Below are 15687 nucleotides of genomic sequence, written 5' to 3' on the forward strand. Positions count from 1 at the left end.
AAGAATGGTGTGGAGTGATAATGGGAGTGAGTTTGTGGGTCAAGTGATGAAGAATGTGTGTGAGGGGTTGGGGATAAAGCAGAAGTTCCACGCTGCAAATCACCCCCAATCAGCTGGATTAGTAGAGCGCTACAATGGCGCTCTAAAACTCAAGCTGGCCAAAATCCAGGCGAGCTCAGGTCTTAAATGGCCTGACGATCTGCCTCTAGCACTCCTGTCCACCAGAATGACCGTACACTCACGAGTGGGACTTAGCCCATACGAGGTTATTTTTGGCCACCCGGCCAATGTATGGGGTGTGCCAAGACCGACGAAATTCAGCGAAATCGAACATCCAGTACTGCTTGATTACTTGTACGAATTGACGGCTAAATTGCGTGTTTTACACCAACAGGTGCACAATACTCTTCCCCAGGCCTCTGAAGCTCCAGGACACCCTATCGACCCTGGCACGTGGGTTCTGGTGAAGAATTTCCAGCGCAAAAGCAACGATGAGCCCCGTTGGATTGGCCCTCATCTCGTACTTCTGTCTACAAGATCAGCTGTTCGAGTAAAGGGGAAAAAGAACTGGATCCACGGCGCCCACATCAAAAGGATCCCTTTGCCTCTGCCGTATGACCAATGGGTCCAGGAGGGTATCGCTGACTCTGAAACAGACACTGTACCTCGTTTTGTGCCGTTCAGTGATACACGCGTAAGAGGCACAGCTTCAGCACAGGAAAGTGACGATATTTTACAAGAAGCTGTGCCACCGTCAATTCGATTGGAAACCACAGAGCCTGAACTCTTGTTTCAAGATCAGACAGTACCTGGCCGTCTCCACTATAACTTAAGACCAAGGCCTATGGACAAATAAATATTCTTTTCCTTACCTTTTTGGTTTTTGATAACCATAGCTCTCCCATCTGAAGGACCTTCTTGATTTTTGTTTTTCGAACCACCATCCGGGTTCAGCCGCAGGGTCGCGGTGCCAAGACTTTGGGGTACAGGCCGAAGACGTTAGGTCAACGGTTCTGGTTGGTCTAGGGCGTTCCCTGGACTGACAGGCGTACTCCTTAGCAGAAGATACTCACCCACCGCGAGCGGCACGATTAGAGGATGGAGTTTTTCAAGATGGAGAGACTCGCTGAGGAAATGAACTTTAAAGCAAGAATGTGTAAAATAATGAAGAGCAAACGTTTTGTATTTTTATGTCTGTTTGTATTATGTAGTATGGTAGTGTTTACTGTAGGATTTGTATTCTTCTCCTCTCAAGAGCCCATTGCAACCACTGTACAGCCTATACCTCCTCCTACTGTCTCCTCACACTCTTTTCACCCTCTGCCTGAACATGAACAAGCTAGACAGTCTGAGTTTGTAAACAACTCGTTTATTCAGCTCCTGCACCAGCACCAACTAGTCATGAATACAACCAATTGCTGGGTGTGTGGTTTAATGCCACATACCATTAATAAGGGTATTCCTTATCTAGTGCTGCCGTTTAGTTACAATGGATCGTCATGGGCATTCCAGACCATGTTTCTCTTTGCTCTAGATGCGTACTCCCCGCGACAACCGCGTCCCATTAGACCTAGCACAAATAATAAAGCTTTAATGAAAGGAGTTGCCGATATGAGCAGAGATATCGACGCATACTCATCTATACCCAAGGAGGAATTGAGAGCTTATGTAGGGTGGAACGCGACGGGGTATAGTATTAGTCTGGGTGAAAGACAGCGAAAAATCTCATCCCCAATTTGGGTCGTACCCCACATAGGTCGGTTCTGTTTACAAGGTAATGGTCAGAATCCAAGAGCTCAACTGGGGAGTAGTGACTGTACTGAAACGTACACTTTTCCGTCACAGTTTTCCCCTGTGTTTTTGGCTGCCAAGGGTACATATTTTGTCTGCAATGACCGAGCATATACATGGTTGCCCCCTGACTTCTCGGGCACATGTTATATTGCAAATTTGCTACCGCCAACATTCACTGCTGCCTCCGACTATCACAAGACCAGAGTTGTGAGAGGCATGATTAGTAAGGAGGATACTGCCGGTCAGGAAGCGGGAGACTTCTTTTTGGGTTTCCTGCCGTTTTGGGGACCTATGGTCAATAGTAGGAACCTGAGACAGCTGACTCGTGTGGTTGAATCCACTGTTAATGTTACGGCTGGTGCCCTTGGTAATTTGACAGCTGAGCTCCAAGCGGATCGCCTCATGACTTTGCAGAACCGCATGGTTCTAGACGTTATACTTGCAGACCGCGGTGGGGTATGTAAGGTCATCCAATCCAGTTGTTGCATTTTCATACCAGACAACGCTCCAACAGTTTATCAAGCCATCTCCAAACTGCATAGAATATCTGAGTCCATACACGTGGATAAAGGAGATTGGTCACTGGTGGGGTGGTTCTGGGAACTGATATCTGCCTGGGGTTGGAAAGTTCTGATGGTCATTGGAATGATCTTAGCCATCCTTTTCCTGTTCTGTCTGTGCATACAGTGTGCTCCTGCGATATGTGGCCTCTGTGCTACATTATGTGTAAGGAAACCTGTATCGAGGGACGAGCTAAGTAATAGGATGATGCTACAGCAACATCTCCATGACTTCGTGAATATTGACCTGGACTCGGATTGATGTGAGCATAGTTATTGCCTATATAAGGGCAAAAGGAGGGTCTGTCGTACTTTAAAATTTGGGACCGCGTAGGAGGCAGGGCCCTACCCCTGTCTATTCCGGTATTAGTGAACCGCGAATGGTCAATGCGGTATGTACAAGTGCTTTGTGTAACGTTTTTGCTATGAATGCACTGTGTATACGTTATTATACATTGACTCCGTGGGTTCCATCTTAGAGCGGTGGCCATCTTATGGTTGCCCTCACATAGGCTACATATCATGAAGCAAATACGGGCCTTTTAGAGCACATGTGCCTTCCTTTGACTTCTCTGTGACCTGGGCTGCTTGGCTCCGCTGCCCCAGGTCAGTCCGGTCCCACGAGCTCCCCGTCCTACGGCCACCTGTGATTAGCATCAGGGCTTGACACACCATAAAGCCTTTTCATCCTACACGAGCCTCCAGCTAATCTCTTTCACACCTGACTGTTCCTGCTTTATGGCTTGTTTTCCAAACAGGAGATGCTCGTGTTTATTGGGGCCTGTTGATATCTGATGTGGGATCTGAGCCTTGCTGGGTAAATAATTGTGGGCTGGCTTAACTGGAATGTGGGATGGTCATCATGACTCTGCCTTTTCGTTTGAAATGTATACATGTATATGGCCATATCATAAAACAAGGAATGTATGCCTGAAGCAGGATATTTTGTATTTAAGGAGAAGCCCGTTTCTGTAATTTTTAGCAGTCTCCTGAGAACATACACGCTGTTGTACTTCTAGGATGCCTGTAATTGGTCTGCAGCCAATAAACTGATCTTTGACTTCACCCAGAAGACTCTGTGTTTCTGTAGGTCTGAAACAGGAAGAACCCGAAGTCATAGGGTGTGTTCCCCTGCACCGCTGGGCTTAAAATTCCCAGTACTTCAATGGCTACCATAGGAAACTGCAGGTTTAAGACCTCCGCAGCCCTACACATCACCATTGTATAAAAAGCTCCCTCCACTGTAGCCAGGTTAGGAGGAGACAGCATGCCAGAATCAGGGGAGGTGTCCTGGCAGCTGGCATCACCCAGGTCCTCATACCAGTGCAGTTCTTGGTTTGGTTGTGGGATTTCTAAGGAATTCTGCTGCCCCTCCCAATCATCATCATTCATTCCTAACCCTTCAGAATATGGGAAGATGTATGGCATGAAGCTGAAGGTCTCGACGCTGGACGTGGCACCGGGTAAGTTCGATGTGGTGTGAACGGCGCTGGTCTGAAAGTAAGAACGGATCCATGAGGAGGCCGTGGCACAGGGGCCTGAGGCGCGTAACCCACGGTGTCTCCTTCTGCCGGACCTGTGGGGCCCAAAGGCACGTCGGTAGGGTCAGGCCGCCCAAAAATGGCGCACATGGGCAGTGGGTCCCTTCTGGCCTCAAAAAGAGAGGGATATGCCGAGCAGACTCAGGTTTAGGAAGGTGAAATCTGACTGCATGGTTGCCCCCCACTTCTTTCCTGGTGTTTTGCTGGTTTTCGACTTAGTTGACTGGGATCCTGCCTATCTGCTTTCCCCTTTAAAAAGATTGCATGTACTTTAGGTACACTCCAGATTGGATGATGGTGTAGGAGAGTAGGGTCTGCTTTCTATGTTCACCCCCACTTTTTGCTTTTGCTCCACTGGTTTTCGACTTAGATGTGGCTGTGGGCCTGCTAATCAGACCCACAGCCCAGCTGTTCTCTCTCTAAACTAATACTATGTACTTTAGGTCCATAACCCAATTGGATAGGATCACCTTATTGGCCCCTGTACAGTGTACCTTAGGTACCCAGGGCATAGGTGTACCCTAGGCCTACCAGGGGCTGCAGCATGTATTATGCCACCCCTGGCCTGGCCTTCCATTATGACACAACTGGCTGATCACTCAGCTGGGGCAAGGTCGTGTAATCACCCCTTGCTTAGGTGTAGTATTCCTATACCTACCTTATATATAGACACATGTGTACCTATCAGCCACTCCTATGGCAGGCCTTAACAATCCTGGAGGCAAAGTGCGTGGTAACATGTGAGATGGTGCTCTAGCCTGAGCTGAGCTTGTCTGCAGCTCTCGGAACCATGTCCTTGTAGCTGTTCTATGATACAGCCTACCATATACTCTTAAAGTACCTTATAATCTTAAACGGTTATGGTAACTATGGTTTGGCTTTATCGAAACATGTCGTGTAAGGTGTCTAACACTTTGGAATAATACCCCCATACCATTTCTGGCAATGAGGATATTATTCCCCCCTTCTAGAGGGAGAAGACATGTTGAAACCTACTTACCCGGTTAAAGTTAACCAGAGCCCCAGCATCACAAAATGGATGCTGCTGCCACAGACACAAGTCTGACCTCCTGCTGCTGGGAGTCCTTCCAGCGAGGGAGGCTTGGACAATAGGTTTCCTGCCTTGGGAGGTGCGAGCACCACCCTAGACAGGATTTAGTGTATTGGGGCAGGGAGGGTTGAATGAAACGAGACACCGCCTGGGGCACACAAGGTGTCCCATGCATAGTCCAGTTCAAACCGGTGCTGGGGCACTCCAGCCCCAGCTCTGGCGCGAAACTGGACAAAGGAAAGGGGGTGTAGCCACTCCCCTTCCTGGTCCCACCCATAGGAGGGACCTTGCAGGTAGCCCAGCCCACTAGCCCAGTATATTAGTAGCTAGTTGGGCCCTGCTAAATTAGATTAACCTGAATCTGCAACTTGAACAGAAACTCTGGACCTTCGACATTCGACCTCAGGAAGAAGACTGAAGAAATCTCCCTTGTGGCCAAGGAGTGACCACCCTGGGCAACCAGGCACCATCCAGCGACTGCTGCTTGCTTTGCGACTGAATCCTACGAAGGACGACTGCACAGACTGACCAGCGCCGAGACTTCCAGACACCTCTGAACCAGATCCACATCTCCAGCGAAGCTGAGACCCGTGGAGGCGACGAGGGACGTGGGACGGGCGACTTAGGAAAAGTGGCTAGTAACTGACTAGCGCGACTTCCGAGGCTCCCTCGAGGCTGAGCTTGGGGAATTGAGAAGCCCCACTCCCGAGCACCATCTGCAAAGAAGACCAGCTCCCCACACTTCACGTGTTCTGCGTGGGGCCCTTCTGCACCTGTGTTGCTCGACGTGTTGTCCGGTTGCTGGTCCGTTGGCTAGTAGCCTCTGCGACGACGAACCTTTACTTTCATCTTGCTGGTCCGGCTCCTCCAGACTGGCACCCGCTCCTCTGTGAAAGAGAAGCACCCCAGACCTTCCTGGTCTGCACCAGAAGCAAGTCCTCCATCCTGCGTGGGTTCCGCTTGCCAAGGCTTGTTGGGTCCTGACTCGACTTCGACGCCGCCGACAGCAAGAGCCTTCGTGGGACAGCTCACCTCCTGGTCCTGGTCGTCCTCGACGTCTCCTGGTACCCGTGGCTGCTGCGACAAGCTTCACCTCTTCACCTGCATCTTCACGACATCGCCTGGTTCCTTCCTGGTTCCTTCCCGGCTCCTGGCTGGTGACCTAGACTCTGTCCCTTCTGCTTGCAGGTTCCTTCCTTCCTGATGCCCACCTTGGGATCCACCGGACACTCTTCACTGACTGCCTGTCAGCAACTTTCCTTCAGGCATCCATAGAAGTCCACGACGAAACCCGACGCAAGTTCACACCTATGCACCCGCTTGCCCGTGGGCTAGGTAACTTGGGTACTGCGGTGCTCACAAGGGTATTGACTATCCTAGGGTCTAGTTTCCGAGTCTCGACTTTCTAGCTATACCAGAAGTGTCCTAAAACTGCTTATTTCTAACTGCTAGTAATTCTATCGACTTTTACGCATTACGCGTGAATGTTTCCACTCTGCACCTGAATCCCGTGGGCCTCCCACTTCCTAACTGTTGGTAGTATAGTGTAGCCCCAGCGATTCCCTAGGCCTAGGCCTATCCTGTGTTCGTAACAGTGGTCCTTATACCACTTACTTAGTATATGGTTTGCGTGGCCCCTAGGGCCTAACTGTATTACTTACCTGTGTGACTTAATGTATGCTTGAATAAGACTGTGTTGTACTTACCTCGAATCTCATAAAGAGTGCTGAGGGTTTGACTAGAATAAATACATTCTATTTTTATATATATCTGTTGTGGTGTCCTTTCATTTGGTATTCAAGGGATTACAGATGGTATAACAGCTGGCTTCACATGCCATTCAGAGTTTAGCCTAAGACTGCTCTTGTCCATGCTACCACTAGGATAGCTGGTCTATAAGGTTGACTTTACAACCAATCACCATAAGGGTTGTTTGGACTGATACAAGGTGTACACTAGAATTAGTGACATCATATATCAGGCCAACTTCTCACAGATGGGGGTACCCTTTTAAGTCCCTAGTATATGGTATAGTATGTACCCAGGGCATAGGTAACACAGGGGCCTACATGGGGCTGCAGCATGTATTGTGCCACCCCTGGGAAGACATTTAAAATGACACAACAGGTCTGCTACAGCAGCCTGTGTAAGGTGGTGTATGCACCCCTTACTGAGATATAGGTTCCCTATATCTCTCCATATCACTGCACATATAAACCTATCAGTCACCCCTATGGCAGGCCTTATCAACCCTGAATGCAGGGTGCTGGGTTTTATGTGAGAGGGTGCCCATGCATGAGCAGAGCCCCTCTGCAGCCTTCGGAACCTTTATTCCTGGGTTGTTTGTGATGCAGCCAGACCATATACTCTTAAGTGCATTATAACCTCACCAAAGGCACCAAAGACGCATCGGTCTGGTTTGCATCTCCGAAGCTCCTGAAAACTCCGAAGAATATTGCAAGACAGGAGGTGGGTTCCCGTGGTCTCTGAGCTCCATCTGTGTGCTCAGCAAGTCTGAGGCCTGTATCCCTCGTGGAGACCGTGTAACCTGAACCCCTGGACACCGCGACCATTTGCAGCAGCATATGCTTTTTGGCAATCCCTGAGGCTGTGCTTTGGGCTACTTGTAGTCCAGACCCCGAGCAGTGATACCATCAAAGATTACTGGCCTACACTCATCGAGTGACCCGTGGGCTGGTATTTAGTGATTCCTCTCGAGGTCCCTTCACGATCCCTTGTCCGTCAGCTTGTGGGTCCCTGAGAAGGGTACTTTAACTTTCAACGGGCTTACCTGGTGGCTCCAGACGTGCCCTGACTCTCCATTGCTTGGGGAGTCCACAGGACCTTGCTGGTCCACACCAAAGCCATTTTTCTCTCACCGCGTGGGTTGCCGTTGCCAAGGCTTGTTGGTCTCCAATTCGGACACCGACCCCCAGAACTCGACATCCTTCATGGGACAGCTCGCATGCAGACTGTGGTTGTCGTAGACGTCTCCTGTTCCTCGCGGCAGTGGAGTCAAGCTTCACCTCTTCGCACCTGAAACACCCGACATCGGTGGGCATTCGTCTATCGTGCCCTTGGTCACTGGCAAGTGACCCAGACTCTGTCCCGTCTGCTTTCAGGTTCTTCACATCTTCGATCCAGGCTTGGATCACCCCGGACACTTCTCCTTTCCACGGCAGAGGCACTTTGCAGCACCTCACCATTGAAATCAACGACGATTCCCGACACCATTTGACACCTATGCACCCGGCTTCCCTGGGTGAGGTAACAAACACGAGTACTCTGGTGCTCCCGTGGTTGCTGGCCCTAGAACCCTCTAAGTCTAAAGGGGTTTGCTCAAAGTCCTCTCCTAAGTGTCCTTATTCTTTAAAATTCCAACTGTGACTTTCTCATTGAATTGAACGGGGCTCGCGGCTGGGTTCTCACACTGCACACGTCCCCCGTGGGTCTCCTGTGTCACTGCCTTGGGTGGTTCCTTGGGCTCCCAGCGATTCTACGTGCTGTAGGCACTGTGTCTGGTCAAGTCGTGGTTCTTATACCACTTTCTTAATATATGGTTTGGTCTCCCCCTGGGGCCCATTGTATATTGTGCTATTTACTGTTGCTTAATAACTGTATGATTGTGTGCCTTGCTCTCTAATCTCATTAGTGTTTAGAAAAAAATACATATATTTTATATATATACCTGGTGTGGTTCTCCTTTCATTTAGTCATTCAGGAGGTTATAATCTGGTAAACCAAGCTGCTTTGCACTCCTTCAAGACTTAGCCTGAAGGTTGCTCTCCATAGCTACCACTAGGATAGCTTTCAATAAAGTTTATCTTAAACCTAATCATCAATAAGGGTTGTTTGGACTAGTGCAAGGTGCCCACTAGAACTAGTGGGCATATACCAGGCCAACTTCTTACATCAGGCACCCGCTCCATGGAGCGGAGCCGACGTAGGTAGCCGCACCGTGAAGCGGAGCTGACTCAGGCAACTGCTCCGTGGAGCAGAGCTGACTCAGGCACCAGCTCCGTGGAGTGGAGCCTCGAACGTCGAGAGTTCTCTGGACAGGGCGAAGTAGAAGCACGCTTCGACTTCTGGTGCTTTTTATGGTGCTTCTTACCTGACTGCAATGACTTCGACTGGAAGGAAGAAGACTTCAACCCCCTGGAGCGGTGCTCGAAACGTCCTCTTGATCGGGAGCGGAATCGATGAGGCGACCTCCGTGGTGCCGTAAACCGGCCCACAATTAGCTTTAGGGGCCGCTCCCTCAAAGCCTTTGGCACCATGGCCAGCAGTTGGAGAATGACTTTGGGTCGTGGTCACACTTCAGGCACCAAAGACACACCAGATGGGGTCTGTGACCGACATGGCGTGGTGACAGTGACAGGCGCTGCACGGGTTTGAACCCGAAGGGCTTCTTGCTGGACATCCTACGCACCAAAAGGATTCGACAAAAAGTTGAAAAGGTGTGTCAAAAAGTGGTAGGAGGTAGCTCTCTTCGACGGATCTGCACTGGCTGGCACAGGAAGAAAAGAATTGACGTCAGTGTGCTGTGTTGGCAGCTATACAGACGAACCTGACGCCCACGACGGCATGCGGAGTCGACCGACGCCACCTACATTCGCGCAGGGGTACTGCTGTAAAAAATCTTCTGGATCCAGCCTGACGCCTGAAAGTTCAAAGGTAAGGAATCTGTGGCATGATGTCTCTATCAGATGAAAACATAGTAGTACAGAGACAGAGTGCTGAACTGAAATACATAGACCTGCTCTGGAGCGCAGCACACTACACTGCAATACAGCATTAAACGAAAATGATATAGATGCATATAAAGCTTAAAGAGCAATAGAGAGTAATGCACTGAAATTTCAAGTACATAGAATTCCATTGTCATATGGAGGATTGCACTTGGAATGTTAAGAGTAAAGAGACGTGCAGCAGCATAAAGACAAGATATGTTCCTGGTGTGACAGAAGCTAAGGGAAGCCATGTCCTTTCATGTCAGGATGATGAAAATGGGTAATGGTGGATATTTGGAGATATATAGGGCTACAATCTTTAGGCATCCCTTCCTCAATTACTTAGTTAAATAAAAACGATAGCTTATTTTCATTAATTGGTGCTACTTTATAGTGTGCGTTTAACCAAGGTAATTTCCTGTTTATTTTAAAAGAATAAGTTATTTGCCTTTGGTAATGCCTTTTCTGGAGGAGAGCATATAATTTCAGATTCCTCTTTTTGTGAATATCCCCAGACATAAGACTGGATCCGGACCTTTTTTAGCAATTCCCTCCTCGTCTAAAGGGGGGTATTGTGTGGCTCAGTGGCTGAGTCATCCCTTCCATACTAGAGAGTTGGTGCCCTTAAATATGCAACACCTCCACATGCTCCACAGTTTCTTTATGAACTCAGTCTGTGGCAACAGACGTAGAGCCTACAGAAATCAACATGTGACAGTGTGCAGATATTTTCAATTGATATAACCTTAATAATAGACAGTAGGTGTCAATTCCTCATAAAACTGGGAGCAGGGTGGATCAGGTAGGAATATGCAGAAAAGGTGGTAACAAAGGTAAGTAAATTGTTCTTCTTAAGAGACGTCTGACTGCAGATTCTTCACATTGTGAATAGAAACAAAAGCAGTGCACCTACTCACACCTGGCTGATGTTCTGGTGATGAAGAAAACTGTCTTGAAGGCTAACAGGCGAAGAGGACCATTGTGCTTGGGCTCAAACGGAGTGCGCATGAGATAGATGAGAACCTATTAGGGTCCTACTGAATTAGGGTCCTACTGCAGCATTAGAAATGGTGTTAGCATCAACAAGTGGGTCAACCCCTTCAAAAAGTGTATCACAAAAGGTGATTTGAGGAGAGAAGGTTAATCCAGTAACTGTAGAAAAGTTGACAGGGACAATAAATCACCTTTAACTATGGTAACAGGAAGCCCTTGTTGTGCCAGTGAAAAAAAAACAGAGGAATGTTGTAGGAGGCTGGCATAGTATATGGTGCACACTTATTTAAGTGAAGCACCTTGCACTAATCCAGGCAACCCTTGTGGTGATTTTAGCGGTCTTTGATAACCTTCTAAAGCTCTCAAAGTGGTAGATGTGGTGAGCAGCCTTCTGGCTTATCTTGTAGGAGTGTTAAGCAGCTTGTTTTACCAGGTCAATCATGTAGAGTAGGTCAAATAAAAAACAATCACACAGCGTATATATAAAATATGTCTGTTAATTACAAAGCACTCGCTGACACACTGGTATATCTCCCACCCGGAGATATAAACACAAATACACATTAATACTACAATTGCAATAGGTAAATAAGAACAAAATACAGTGGTCTCCAGGGGGAGACCAGATCATATACTATAAAAGTGGAATGCGAACTGCGTCCGAAGTCGGGACTTGGATTAGGAGACTCAGAGGATCTGGGGACCCAGGGAACCACCCAAGGCAATGCACAGGAACCCCCATCGAGGCCGTGTGCAGAGTGAAAACACAGCCGCGTGTCCAATATAAGTCAACGGGGAAGTCACCGTTGCGGTTTTGAAGAAGGACCCTTCCCAGTGGTCCCTGAAGAAACCACATGGAAGACAGAAAGGCGAAGTGTCACCCCACCCGATTACCCCATGAAGAACAAGTTACTTACCTTCGGTAACAATGTATCTGTAAGAAACGTTAGTTAGATTCCTCACCTTAGAATATCCCCAGGCATCAGACTGGATCCGGAAGATTTTTCGTCAGCAATACCCCTTGCGCGTCGCTAGGCGTCGTCTGCGGCTCCGCGTCCGTCGTCGGCGTCGTGCGCCGGAATGACGTCGTCGGAGTACTTAGACGCTGCCCTCGCGCGCTGACGTCAGTTCTTGTACATAGCCTTCCGCGCCAGGAACGCAGAGCCATGCAAGTGACCGACACTGGTGCCAAAAAATTCTAGGGCCCTGAAAGGGATAGCCTTAACCCTAGATGTCAGTTCGCAGAACGGGGAGGATGGGTGGGTCGGTGAGGAATCTAACTAACTAATGTTTCTTACAGATACATCGTTACCGAAGGTAAGTAACTTGTTCATCTGAAAGAAACACGTTAGTTAGATTCCTCACCTTAGAATAGATACCCAAGCAATACCAACTCCGGTGGTGGGTCTGCGAACCAAGATCACATCAGAAAGTCCTGGAGGACAGAACGGCCAAAGAAGCCATCCCTCCGGACTTGGCTGTCTAGGCAATAATGCCTGGCACACGTGTGCAGCGAAGCCCACGTTGCCGCCTGACAGATGTCCTGCAAAGGGACTCCCCGTCCCAAAGCAGTAGTAGACGCTGTGGCCCGAGTAGAATGGGCGCGCAGCCCAACAGGCGGTTCCATTTTTGCCAAGGAATAACAGATTTTTATACACAAAACGACCCACCGGGAGATGGTCCGTTTGTGCACAGCTTTTCCCTTCTTTGCACCCACGTAGCCAACGAAAAGCTGGTCGTCCACTCGGAACTGTTTAGTGCGGTCCAAATAAAAGGAGAGCGCACGTTTTGGGTCCAGACGGTGGAGCCGCTCTTCCTCTTTGGAAGGATGCGGAGGCGGAAAGAAGGTGGGCAAGGTGACAGATTGCCCAAGATGAAAGGGGGTCACCACTTTCGGTAGAAAGGAAGGACGAGGCCGAAGGACAACCTTGTTCGGATGAACAGATAGAAAAGGAGGCTTGGACGATAGAGCCTGGAGCTCACTCACCCGTCTAGCCGAGGTGATGGCTACCAGGAAAGCAGTCTTAAGAGTTAGAAGACGAAGAGGACAATTGTGAAGAGGCTCAAAGGGAGCGCACATCAGGAATGTCAAGACAAGATTCAAGTCCCACTGAGGCATTACGAAAGGGACAGGCGGGAACGTGTGAGTAATGACTTTAAGAAAGCGTGACACTACAGGGGACTTGAAAAGAGAGGGCTGATCTGGAAGCCGTAAGAAGGCAGGGAGAGCAGCAAGATAACCTTTCAAGGTGCCCAGGGCAGAGCCCTGCCGGGCCAAAGAAAGAAGAAAGAGGAGAACCTCAGAAAGAGGGGCGGAAAGGGGATCCACAGCCTTTGCTGTGCACCATGCCACAAATTTGTTCCACCGGCAGGCGTATACCGTCTTTGTGGAGGGACGCCTGGCTGCCAGAATGATATCACAGACTTCAGGAGGCAAGTCAAATGGCATCAACTGCCGCCGCTCAATCTCCACGCATGGAGGTGGAGGCTGGACAGGTTCGGGTGGAGGACCGTCCCCTGCTGCTGCGACAGAAGATCCTCCCGAAGGGGCAGACGTATCGGAGGATCGGTCAACATACTGAGTAGCTCGGGATACCAGTACCTTCGTGCCCAATCCAGAGCCACCAAAATGACTTGGGCCCGGTCGCGCTTGATCTTCTTCAGCACTCTGGGCAGAAGTGGTATAGGCGGAAAGGCGTACAACAGACTGCAATTCCACTCGCGACGAAAAGCGTCGCCGAGCGAGTGCCGCCTTGGAAATTCCAACACGCAGAACTGCTGACATTGCGCGTTCTCGTCGGTGGCGAATAGATCTAACCAAGGCTCTCCCCACTGCTGAAAGAGACCTTGCGCCACCTCGGAGTTCAGACGCCATTCGTGATCCATCATGCACCGGCGGCTGAGTTCGTCTGCTCTGGCGTTCAGAGAGCCCGCCAGATGTTGAACCACCAGGGTGATGCCCTGGTGTTCCAGCCATGTCCAGAGGCGCAGATCCTCCTCACAAAGGGTCCACGACCCCACCCCGCCCTGTTTGTTGCAATACCACATGGCGGTGGTGTTGTCCGTGAACACCTGCACGACACTTCCCCGGACAGAGGGAAGGAAGGCTTTCAGTGCAAGTCGGATCGCTCTCAGCTCCAACAAGTTGATGTGGAGGCGAGACTCCGCCGGAGACCAGAGGCCTCTGTTCTCCGCCTCTCCCATATGGCCACCCCATCCCAGGAGGGACGCATCCGTCACTACGACATGCTCCGGTAGGGGTAGAGAGAGGCTCTTGCCCGTGACCCAATCGCGGTCCGTGAGCCACCACTGCAACTGCTGTGCAGTGCCCTCCGAGATCAAGACATGGTCGGACAGGTTGCCGTGATGCTGGGCCCACTGAAACTTCAGGTCCCACTGCAGAGCCCGCATGCGCCGCCTGGCGTGATGCACTAGTAGGATGCAGGAGGCCATCAGCCCCTGAAGCCGCAACACTAGCCTGACCGAAACCCAGGATAGAGGCCGAAAGATGGGAATCAGGGCCTGTATATCCCGGACCCGCTGCTCCGGTGGATGGACCCGGAACTGCGCCGAATCGAGAACCGCTCCGATGAAGAGGAGCTTCTGAGAGGGGCTCAGGTGTGACTTCGGCACGTTGATGGAAAACCCCAGCAAATGCAGGAGATCCGCCGTAGTCTGGAGGTGGGAGACGACTGCCTGGGGCGAGCCCGCCTTCAACAACCAGTCGTCGAGATAGGGGAAGACTGGAACCCCTGATCTGCGCAGATGAGCTGCGACCACCGCCATCACTTTCGTGAACACCCGAGGGGCACTGGTAAGGTCGAAGGGGAGCACGGTGAACTGAAAGTGCTCCTGACCCACCGTGAACCGCAGGTAACGCCGGTGGGCCGGCAGGACGGGGATGTGGAAATATGCGTCCTGCAAGTCCAACGCTACCATCCAGTCTCCAGGGTCTAGGGCAGCTAGAACCTGAGCCAAAGTCAACATTTTGAACCGTTCCTTCCGGAGGAAGGCATTGACGTTCCGGAGGTCCAAGATAGGGCGTAGGCCCCCTTTGCCCTTCTTGGGAACCAGAAAGTAGTGGGAATAACAACCACGACCTACTTCTGGGCTCGGAACGCGCTCGACGGCCCCCTTGGCCAAGAGGGCCGAAACTTCCTCGTGGAGAAGATTCAAATGATCCCCCGAGATACGGTGGTGCTGCGGTGGCATGGCTGGAGGGGTCGTCTCGAAGGGGAGGGAGTAGCCCCTTCGGACGATTTGCAGCACCCACCTGTCCGACGTGATGGAACGCCAGTGGAGCAGGTGATGGCGAACTCTGCCGCCCACTGGCGTGGAATGGGCCTGAAAGCTCGGACTAGGAAGGCTTTAAGGCGGATGCTGCCGGGGTGGATGTGGACTGACCGCGTCGTCCTCCGGTACCGCCTTGGCGGAAACCACGTCCGCGACCGCGTGCAGGCTGGTTCTGCGGCCGGTGGGTAGGCGGACGTGAGGAGGTGCCCCTTCCTTGGCCACGAAAGGAGCGAAAAGCAGAATTTGTGGCCGCGGGGCCGAGAGGCCCAAGGACGTGGCCGTAGCCCAGGAGTCCTTGAAGCGAGCCAGCGCTCTGTCCGCTTTGTCACCAAAAAGGCGAGCGCCATCAAAAGGCAAGTCCATGAGGGTGCTCTGGACATCCCCTGAAAAAGACGTGGACCGCAGCCAGGCATGACGTCGAAGCGCCACCGTGGTAGAAATCGCCCTACCCAGCGAGTCCGTAGTGTCGAGTCCACATCGAATTGCATGGCGCGCTGCATCTCTCCCATCGGCCAGGGCCGAGGAAAGCCGCGCCCGGGCCTCCTCCGGGCACAGTGGCAGCACGTCCTCCACCGCATCCCACAGAGAGTGGGAATAACGGTCCAAGAGACAGGCGGTGTTCAAAGACCGCAGGCCCAAACTGAGTGAAGAGAACAGCTTCTTACCAAACTGTTCCAGTCTCTTGGAATCCCGGTCCGGAGGAGCGGACGGGAAGGAGGATTGGG

Source organism: Triturus cristatus, chromosome 7 (assembly GCF_964204655.1).
Source record: "Triturus cristatus chromosome 7, aTriCri1.1, whole genome shotgun sequence".
In the NCBI taxonomy this organism is placed as follows: Eukaryota; Metazoa; Chordata; class Amphibia; order Caudata; family Salamandridae; genus Triturus; species Triturus cristatus.